Source organism: Paralichthys olivaceus, chromosome 3 (assembly GCF_024713975.1).
Source record: "Paralichthys olivaceus isolate ysfri-2021 chromosome 3, ASM2471397v2, whole genome shotgun sequence".
In the NCBI taxonomy this organism is placed as follows: Eukaryota; Metazoa; Chordata; class Actinopteri; order Pleuronectiformes; family Paralichthyidae; genus Paralichthys; species Paralichthys olivaceus.
The window spans coordinates 10938477-10948307 of record NC_091095.1 but is presented as its reverse complement, the minus strand read 5'-3'; the positions used below and the strand labels follow the sequence as shown (position 1 = coordinate 10948307).

The window sequence follows — 9831 nt, the reverse complement described above, 5'->3', positions numbered from 1 at the left end:
ACCCAGGGGTGCTTCAATGGGCACAATTGCATATGGTAATTAAACAACAGGGCGCTGGATGACAAAATGACCACAGCATCAGTGTGAAATGAGCAAAGAATTTGTGTTATGCTTGTTGACACTAAGACCTATTAAAGGTCCATTGACTCACTCTGTGTCTAATATGTCTCAGACATGATAATATTAACAATATTCACTTTATAAGGGAGTGGTGCCTAAAAAGTTAATATATTGGATAATTATAGGTGCAGCAAAAAAACAAATGTATTTTGTTGAAATTGTATTTGTCACTTATCAGGTCACAGAGTGGTGACTTAGATATTGTACATTCACTTAAAATTCATAAAAAAAATGTGAATAGGGACACCTCATTATATGTGCGTGCGTGCATGTGAGAAATGCTGGATTAGTCAAACAGCGCCCACTGCCATTGTGCTGCTATGAGTGTACGCTGCTGTGCAGCGGACATGCAGCACTTTTTTCTATGGTCAGCAGAACGTCCTGACAGTTGACTGCCAACGATAAAAACTCACCAATGATACTGATTTTGTTTAATGAAATTCTCATTTTATTACCTTTGCATTAGCAGGCACAACATAAAATATTATTCACTGTGCATATACCCATCTCTCTGCATAAGAGCAATAAAAGGCAGGGATTTGCTGATGCAGATCTCATAATAGTCATATTCTATACATTTCTTTCTGTCAACAAATCCCACACAAAAGTGTGTTACTCTGTTTGAGGTTTACTTAAAGTACAAATGCTTGAAAGTTGTGCTCATAAGTTGACATCTTACAAAAATGTATTGTTCTTTTGTGTGTCATGTAATATCATGCCCTTTAACTTAATGACATGAATTACCACCTTGTTCCTCCACTTCCTCACTCACTCATGCAAACACTGATAAGTATCAGTATAGTCCAAAATATGTTTGTAAATGACTGAAGTGGAAAAGATTTTATGTTTCCCAGGGTTCAAAGTCAGTGTCCCATGTGTCATGTTTCAAACATCCAGGCAGATCTCTTTAGTTTTGTTTCAAGTTAAAATCAGGTCAGTGTCTTCAGGGCAGCATAACAACATATAACTTCCTCAGACATTGATTTATTCCTGTAGTTGAGAAGCCTCAACTTCACTTTGACTAAGGAGTGGCTGCTTCGAAGAATACCACATGTAAACGACACAAACACCACCTTGAAACACACCCTTCAGCCGCACCACACACACACGTGGTGGATTCTAGTGAAGACGTTAATTACTGTGAACGCAAACCACTAATGGCAGGTGCAGCGAGAGGTCTGACGTGAAAGCAGACGTGACGTAATTGGCCAGTGGCGAGGGCTGATCAGGGTGTCGGGAAAGTTGCTGCTTCAGTTCTTAAGTAAAGAAAATGTGGGTGGGGACGGTGAAAAAGAAATGTTACTTCCCTAAAACAACACCTCTTGAGGTTTCCTGTTTGAGTCTGTGTGACTGTTAGGCAGATCAAAGTAAAATCATCCATCCGTCAAATGAAGCATCGTGTATGTACATGCAGGACCCAGAGTCATGTGCTCAGCTGTCAGCTACAGATTATGGTTATGGGTGCTCACCAGCCACCCAACAATCACAGCCCATTCTCTCATCAAAGCGGTCCCTTTAAATACGACCTCATCCCCGATGATCCCTGCACAGCTACACTGCCACCCACTACCCCAGCCTCCACCTTTTAGCACCGAGTCCAAACACGGTCACGATATTGATCCTAAACAAAGGTACATTGCCTGCTACACCCAACAGGGGGTAAAACATGGGTATACTATGTCATGGGTAAAACATGACATAGTATTCCTGACTGAACTATACTGATTATCCTTTGAGGATTGTGGGGGGTCGGGAGCCAATCCCAGCTGACGTTGGGCAAGAGATGGGGTGCACCCTGGACAGGTCAAGCGTATCACAGGGCCAACACACAGAGACAAACCATTCAGGCCTACGGACAATTTAAAGTCTTCAATCAACCTAATGTCCAATCTGTCTTTGGACTGTGAGAGGAAGCTGGAGTACCTGGAGAAAACCCACATTAACAAGGAGAGAACATGCAAACTCCACACAGACAGACCCTGGCTGAACTGGGATTTGAACCGGGATCCATCCTGCTGTGAGGCGGCAGTGCTAATCAAAGTCAAAGTAATTAATGTAATTAAAACTTAAACATAAGAGAGAATGCAGTTGAAAGGAGGTTTAAGAAGCCCAATCTCAGGTTAGCTGAGCCAGCTCTACTTCCAACAACATCACAAGGCCCTGCCTCTTGCAGCATCAATGGCCCTTTGTGTTGATTCAGATCAGACAGAGTCATCCATTACTGTCCTGTTTAAAACGAACCTCTAGGGTTCATGACCAGGTTGTTGTCTTCAGAGGCCACGATGATTCAAACGCCTTTAGAGCCCATTTTCCGGAGCCACTGAGGACACGAGCCAGAGACGGGTAGATAGGAGTCAGGATCTTCTGCTTTCTTTCTTTTTGCTCTGGGCTGCATCCTGAGGCCACACAGGCGGCGGCTGGAAATAGCCCAGACATACGGGCCAAGTTGGAGCAGCGTGCTGTTGGTGTTGTGTCCTGTAAGACTTCCTCAGCCATGCCGCTAATCAGTACAGACACAGGAGGATGCAGAACAGCAGCCAGCCAGAGATCAGGCTCCACCGGGTGAGGGAGGCGACAGGATTGTGCACGTGTGGAAGTATGTGGGTGTATATCAGAGTGTGCATGCATGCTTACCTGCATGCACATGTGCATGTACAACTTTTAACATATTCCAACGTGCATACAGGAGACAGGGGAGTGGCACAATCTGACTTGGATTCTTTCATCACACCCCTTAATTTGGAGGTGGTAAGTATACTTTAAGTCAAGTCCTGTACAAAGCTGAGGTACTTGAACTTTAATTGAATATCTCTATTTGATGCTACTTTATGAAGTTCTTTCCAGAGGGAAATCTCTTCACTGCATCCATCTCACAGCTATGAGTAACTTTTATCATTTGCAACTTCCAAACACATTTCTACCGCCTGCAGCCTACTTGTAAATGTAAACGTACGTGCACCAAATTAAGATTTTATTTTTTTTACTTTTTATGTCACATTAGGCCGTTCAATCAATTACTCAAAATGCCCTTGAGGTCAGAGAATTTCATTACAGACAACCCAGATAATTGATACCTACTTACAGGCAATATTGATATACTGTGTCTGATACAATGCTTTTTATCTTTTATGCTTTCAACTCTATTTTTGTTTTATATTAGTGTTTATGGTGTGTTTTATCACTTCTTTAAGTTTGCATGGATTGGAGCCATGAAATACATCATGCAATGTGTTTCCTTTTCCTATTTATCCTTTTTTGACACCTTGAAAAATGAGATAAATGAGGTAAAGCAATGTAAATTACCCATGGGAGATAATGAGCTCTTTGGATAGAAAGTAGCACCCATCTCACAACCTAGCAATCTTTTCCAAAACTGCTTAGGCATCAAGGAAAGTCTTTTAGGAACATAAGTGTAAGTTAAAGGTCTAAATTAAAGTCAGAGGATTTCATTACAGGCTAAAGAATAACAATAGTTTTGATATCGGAAAGACTTTGGAGATCTGAAACAAGCTGTAATCAGAGTGTTCTTTGTATAACAATTATTTTTACTGAAAAAATGTATATGTGCACAGGGATGGAAGACCTCAACATGAAAACTCTTTGAGCTCTGAAGGATTTCAGGGCCTTTACTTGCTGCTTCTACTCAAGTGATAATGTCTGGTTTACTTACACTTTAAAGTGTGATGAACCTAAATTATATTATTTTCTGTGTATGACTCGGATGTTATTATCTTTTAAACCTTGTGTTGATAAAATGTGTATTCTGTCTTTTTATTTTTGACTGTGGCTCAATCTCAGTCCTCTTAACTTTGTTTTTCATCTTTATCTGAGATAACACTAACATCTGAGTGACTGTGGCATTTCAGCATTTTATTTTTAGAACAATGCTAATTGGCCCAAGCTTTTAGGTGGCACTGCATCGTCTGTTCATTTGGTTGAATGAATGTCAGATGTGATAACAGAGCTGGAGTGTATTCCCCAGCAGCACTCTTTCTAAATCACTGAGATAAGACAGTCAGTTTAGTGATTAAAAGTAAACAGGACTAGTGTTTGGAGCTCCCGCAGACTTCCCTACTGGCAGCTCTCCAGACGTCCCTGCTCTGTTTTTGCATTAGTGAAAATATTTTCAGAGGTGTTGCTCATAATAATCGAGAAAATCATTTATGTCCCTACAGCCATTGTCTTATCCTGTTGACTGTACGCCTGCAGTGTGTGAGTGGAAGTTCACTTTATAATATCCGAAGGTTACGGCGCCACCTTCAGCTGATGATGTTGTCCTGAGTGTGCGAGGGTTCAGCTGATCCTGGCCAGCGGAGGTCAAGACACACACACACACACACACAGTCTGCCGTCTTTATCTACACTATTGCGAGTGTGTGAGTTGATGAATGAGCTGTGACAAAGAAAGAGAGATGTGGGGCTGAGAGGACTGAGGAAGTTAAAGAATCACATTTCCCCAAAACACACTGAGCCAAAACCTCTGTCCTGTTTCCTGTTTACAGCGCTGTGATGGCTATTTTTGTCCATTAGCTGGTCGAAGTGAGGCCTTTGGTTTTTAACAATAGACCATCGCTAAGAGAGCGACCATCTCCACTTAAAGCATCCTTATTTTCTGTTTGTTAGCTAAAGTATTTTATGTTTAGCTCGATTTAATTTAACAGTGTTTAAAGAAATTATTAGATATTTTGGGAAACTAAGCTTAATAAGTTTTCTAGCGAATCAGTCTACGCTGCTAAGCTAAGCTAAATATCTATGGCCAGTATAAAACTGACAAAAAAACATGAAATGCTATTCAGATTGAAAGTCTCAGCTCTTCCGGTGCACTTTCTGTTATAAATCCAACTACTGATATATAACATGTTAGTGCGTTAAAGGTTCCAGTAGATGGATCTTTTTTCCTCCAGGTTAGCTGTTCTCGCTAGTTTCCAATCTCTACTGTAAGTTAGATAACTAGTGCAGTACAACAAACGAGCGTAAATGTTAAATCATTTTCAACATGTTGTGTTTCTACCTGTTTTGAAATGTGACACAATGCTACTACATATATTTAATTTTCTATGTCTGTCATATGTTCATTCCCAAATGACGTTACTATTTCCAGAAAAGTCTGAGAAATAAAAATTCTGGCTGCCATATAATGTCGTGTAGATCTGATGCAATTACTCTACAGCAACTACTGACTAATAAGTACAAGTAACAGCAGCTTCACTTTTTTTTGGTAGACAAAAGAAAAATGGTGGGTCAAAGGTGATGTGGGAGGTTGAAGAGTGCAGGTCGAGGAAAACATCTCAGTGCAGCAGTCTGTTCTGGCCCCACAGCCATCCGCCATGACGCCTGTTTATACATCACGTTTCCTATGTGTGTGTGTGTTTGTGTGTGTGTGTGTGTGTGTGTGTGTCTGTGTGTGTGTGTGTGTGTGTGTGTGTGTGTGTGTGTGTGTGTGTGTGTGTGTTTTATCTATGAAACACATTGCTCTGTCATGTTTGTACTTCTTATCTTAGTGAGGACACTCATTGACATAATACACTCCCTAGACCCTAACCTTAACCATCCCAACTAAATGCTTAACATTAACCCTAATTCTGACCCTAAAACCAAGTGTTGACCCTCAAACAGCCCAATGAAAAAGTGAGGACCAGCCAAAATGTCCACACTTTCCAAAAATGTCCTCACTCGGTAAGATCTTTGCTCAAAATGGTCCTCACAAAGATATAAGTATAGGAACACACACGCTAAGACAAGTATTGATCAAACTCCCAGTAAGACAGTTTTACTATTACTAAGAGTTTCTGCGCTGGACGTTGCACTTGGAAAAAAAACTTGCTACAGTCTCTGTTAACGGACCCTTTAGCAACGTTAGTAACACATCGAGGGAACTTGTGGGACAAACCTTAGCTACTTTCCATAAAAGAGAGTCGTCAAAGTTTTATAGCCACAGTGTTTTGAGGTTCCACAGTGTTCAAACTTCTGATTTTGCACATTGACCATGAAAGGCCCAGTGATATTATGTGATTTGTCCTAGTCAGGTTTTCACTTAGGGAAACCTTTGTGTTGTGTTGCTCCTGTTGTTCTGTTCAGTTTAGTTAATCCACATGCCATGTAACTGCAACAGGTCCAGTCTGGCTCAGTCCTATTATCTTGTGTAGGACCCTTGTCGAGTCTTTCTATACATTGAACATGAAATGATGAAAACATCACAATCTTTCCAAGAGGAGGATTAATCCAATTTTCATGTGAATGTGAATACTGACATTGAGAGGGGAGATATTAAAAGCTTTTATGGCAAATAAAGATCCTGGCTTCAGTTTCTCTTTTCTCCTTCTACTCTACCAACAGGATTGACACTATTATTATGGGATAAATGAATCCTAATCTTCTTCATCCACAAAGATAAATAAAAATTGCTTTGTCTCTTTCAGGATGTTCCTTTTACTTTATCATGTTGTCAGATGAAGAGAAATCATTCTTTCAAGCTCTTCACCCTGCCTGTCACACGAGTTTGAGTGAAAGTGGAAAAAAAGTGACACAGACCCAGAAAACCCAGAGGATCTCCCTCCGACCCATACAGTCTTTATTAAGCTCCGCCAACCACAGCACCCACCACCTCCTTTTCCCACACAGTAGCCAAAAAGGCAAACCTGCAGCGACAGCCTGCTCGCGGCTGCAGATACTCTGTGTTGGGTCTATTTTTAACCGCATGCTTGTGTATTGGGCAGAGTCAGCTTTGTAGGTTTCTCTGTGCTGAGCTCTGGCTCTTGCAACACAAATGCTGTAAACCCGTGTTTCCCATCCAGCCGCAGAGATAAGAGAGTTTCTGCTTTTCTTGCAGACAGAGGGCCTCTGCACAACAACAATGAGCCCCACAGATGACACACGGAGCACGGAGCATGGATACATGCAAAACAAACATGCACATTCTCACACACATTCTTTCGCTCGCTCTGTAAACATGTATGTGTGTTCATGTCCATCTTTTTTCTCTCACTACACACAAACATAAACAAACTAACATAGTCGGCAACATGCATAGCAGCCTTGGTTATTATTTTTAGATGGCAGCTGTTGATATTTAGTATTTTTAAACATGAAAACTCACAGGAATTTCCACAGAATACATTTTCACTTTCACAACAGGACATTCAAAAAGATTAATAAAACTAGTATGTAAGTTTAAACCAAGTGCATACTGGCACTCTAACATGAATAATAGATGCTTACAGGAACACCTATTCATTCACACATGCAGACACACACATGAGCCATTTTCAGACATGACCTGCAGCAATAATCCAGATAATTGGCTGCAGAGTTTACTCACGGTTTGCTTTTCACACATGCAGAACCCAGGGGGAGGTTTTCTGCACATCTGTGCATGTCTGAAAGCAGCTATAGTGAATGAATACGAGCATATGCTCCACATTGTCACTGTAATCTCCACAATCCAAAGTGTTTATTAAAGGTGTTATAAGTGACACCAAACCAGGCACAGCAGCAAAACATCTTTTCACCTGTGCTGAATCTCTTCTGCACAAAACAGCTGCCGCTGTTTTTTAAATTGTGTTAATGCATATTTAACTTGACCTACATTCACCCTCTGCATTTTCTCGTTTCATTCATCTTTGACTCAATGTGTCTCTTTCTTTCAGGTTGGGGGTGGGGGGGGATTATAAAACTAATCAAGGTGATGCCATGTCTGTGTTGTAAGGTTGTGGTTCAGCAGATCAGATTACAAGGGAGTTGCCCTGAAAGCTTGTGTTCTATTGTTTAGAAGCACTGCAGATGTTCTCCTTTGAAAAGAGTCCTGACAGCATCACCTGAGCTTGAGTTTGCACATGGCTAATCTAAAATATGATCTTTTTCATTGTTTGTCTCACCACAGCCCTTTCCTAAATGCCAGTGTGGCAAACATGATTTGTCATGAAAAGTTTCTGGTTTTGTCACTTTTTAAAGTCAACATACCAATTATACAGTGTGTAATTATAATAATCTGACACATCCCTGGAACCGGCCGCAGAAGGAAATGACAATAATGATTCCAGATGGAATCCTTTAAGCTCTGCAATTTACAGATTATATAGGAAGGGGATTATAGAAACCCATTTCATTAATTAGTTTGATTTAAAGCCTCTTGTCTGTCCAGTCCAATCTGTGGTTCTGTAACAAAGGCTGCAACGTTCGGACTGCAGCTTGAAAGTAGCACGGCAGGCAGACTCACACGTTCCACATGTTCTGAGTCACGTGTTAACTCGAGGAATATCTCCCTTTTTCTGCTTTACATAGAGTTCTGAAGTTTTACTGCAGCTCTGGGTTGACAAAGTTTTGTGGAACAGGAATTTGGAGATTGGAGATTAATCAAACTGAATAGAATGACGTGTTCAGACGGCTAAAATCAAATACAATAATTCTGCAGATTGAAATCAAAAAGAAAAACATGAAAACAAAGCTTGGCTGAAGCCTGTTCATGAGCAGGGCCAAAAGTCTTTGGTCCACGACTAAGCAACATTGTCTCTGTTGGCAGTTTACCCTCAGTTTAAAGGGATAGTTCATAAAGGGAGGAGGGAGGACATGCAGCAGTGTGATTCGGCTCAGAACGCAGCAGAAACCCGGGTACAGTTCAGGTGGTGGGTGGGTGGATGTGGGTCACTCAGCGATCATGATACTGAACTGACAGCTGAAAGACAGGAGGTGAAGAGACCATTTTATTCTTTGACATCTTACAGGTGATTGGCTCAAGGTGAGGTTGTGGAAGAAGATAGTCTTCCTTTCTGAACTTAAGATTGATTCGTAGATGTTTGTAAGTATAGTGACTCTGTGTATTGATGAAATATACACAAGCAGTGGTACACTCAATACCTACGTGATATCTGATTGATTCATACGGTCTGTTAATGAGCTTTATCAGATAATCACTGTCTCTGTCTCCTCCTCCCTCCTTCAGTCTGAACCTCGTTCCCTCTTCTCCTCTTCTTTGAACTCACATTTTTTCTACTTTCATCTCTCCATCTCTCAGCCCACTGGAGGAATGCCAAAGTCTTCTGGGGCCAGGCCAGTTATGAGCAGCTTTGCATTCCAGTGTGATCTGCAGTGTTGGGGTGGACAGGTTAGACAGGCGGGCGGAGGCACGGGACTCCTCTTGTGACAGATGGGAACAAGACCCAGAGGAATCCACCTCTGCCCCCCTCACCCTCCAATCCTTATCTCGGCTTTATCTTACTAGAGGATTTTACTTTCTCTTACTTTCTTATGACCCCATTGAAAACACTCAAGGGTTAGCAATGTCATGGCGTGTGTTTGTGTGTTTGTGTGTTAGTACATTGTTTTCTTACAGTTTCTTGAGCTACTGTATGTGATAATTGAAATCTCATAATTTTCCTTTATGCCAATGTTCTGTTTGATAATGTTTGTAGTCTTTTTATTTATTACTTGAAGGCTACATAGACACTGTTGTTTTTTGTATGTTCAATATTTTAATAAAGGAGCATTGGTTGTAGTAAATGTTTTTGTTTTTTGCCATGGTATCGAATTGATATCGAGAACTGTGGAAGTTTCAGGATATCGGGATTGACTAAAATAAGTTTGGTATTTTGACATCTCTACTAAATTAATCTCAGCATTGTCTGGGTTACAATTCTTTCTCAATAAATTTAGTGCTGCCAGTTAAAGTGTACATCCTTTAGAACCAATATTACAAACTAACTTCAAATTATGTTT

At 40.8% G+C, this 9831-nt stretch overlaps 1 long non-coding RNA gene across 2 annotated transcripts; it reads left to right on the top strand.

Annotated features, from left to right (window-relative positions):
- Positions 1-296: 296 nt before the first annotated feature.
- Positions 297-9609, top strand: LOC138407185 (uncharacterized). 2 transcript variants are annotated; one of them, XR_011240599.1, is made up of 3 exons: positions 297-2868; positions 4296-4436; positions 9131-9609. It is a non-coding gene; the product is annotated as an uncharacterized lncRNA (long non-coding RNA). The 2 variants fall into 2 exon arrangements; XR_011240598.1 differs by lacking the exon at positions 4296-4436.
- Positions 9610-9831: the final 222 nt, after the last annotated feature.